We start from the raw sequence: 1,123 nt of genomic DNA on the forward strand, positions 1-1,123 counted from the left end.
GGCGGGGCGGGGGCTATCGCCTATCGGCCGCCGTCGTGTCGCTCTAATTGTTACGGGGGTCGGCTCGGCATGGCCGGGGCGGCCGGGGCCGTCGTGATGAACCGCGATGGGCGCGGGGGGCGCGCGCTGGCGCCACAAACCACACCGGCTGGGCCAGAGCAGGTCGAGCTAACCCGCCATAAGCAGCGCCTGCATAGGCCGCACGCTTGACGAAGGTCTACAAAGTGAGGGAGACGAGATGGAGAAAGTGGCACCTTCAGCGCCTGACTTGCTGCACGTCTGTCTCCGCCATTCGCACGATGCCACCCGTACGAGATACCAAGAAAAATACAGCAGGGCGCAATGCTTTTGGAGTACCGGATTCAGGCGCGTGCGGGCGGGCTTGCCTACCGTCGCTCGCCATGGCGCCTCACGGCCCCGTGCGAGTATGCTAAGCCGCACGCAGAATCCGGTACAACATATAAGCAGACAAGAAAATACGTCGCGAATCACCCACCCTGTATTCGGGAGGCAGCCACAGCCAGTCCCTGGGAAGGCGAGCCGGCCGCGCTCAGCGCCCAGGGGTGGGCAGCGCGCCCAGCGCGGGTGTCGGGCGGGCCTGCCTACCCGAAGTCCCGCAGGCGCTCTGACTCCGACTCGCACGCTGCTGGCTGGAACTATGGGCTGCACATCGAACGGGTAACCGGCGCCCGGCGCCCGCTTATGGAGAGTGGGAAGGGATCGGGTGATCATCATCTCCCACTACCGCAGCGGCCTCCCTCAATCCTAAGGCAGGCCGCTGCGGTAGAGCAGGCCGCATCCTCTCGCACTCGTGCGAAACAGACGAACAGAAGATGCGGCAGAGGCAGACATTGTGGCTCGGGTCCGGCCGACCGTCGGGGGTTCCTGCGCACCCACCCCGTTACTACCAGATTCCTATGTAAATTCCACCAATCACAAAAATCTCTATAAACAAAAATGTACTAGGCTTATTAAAAATAATTATATAAAAGCACTAAATTATCTAGGAATCTTCAATTTTGTTAATGTGGAAATGAGAGAGTGTTGTTGGTGTTGCAGCGCCCGCCCGGCCCGCGCCGCCGTGCCGCCGGGGCCGCCTGTCCGTGTGGCTGCACGAGCGGCT

This window comes from Frankliniella occidentalis, unplaced genomic scaffold (genome assembly GCF_000697945.3).
Source record: "Frankliniella occidentalis isolate FOCC.00 unplaced genomic scaffold, Focc_3.1 Scaffold34, whole genome shotgun sequence".
NCBI classification, from domain to species: domain Eukaryota; kingdom Metazoa; phylum Arthropoda; class Insecta; order Thysanoptera; family Thripidae; genus Frankliniella; species Frankliniella occidentalis.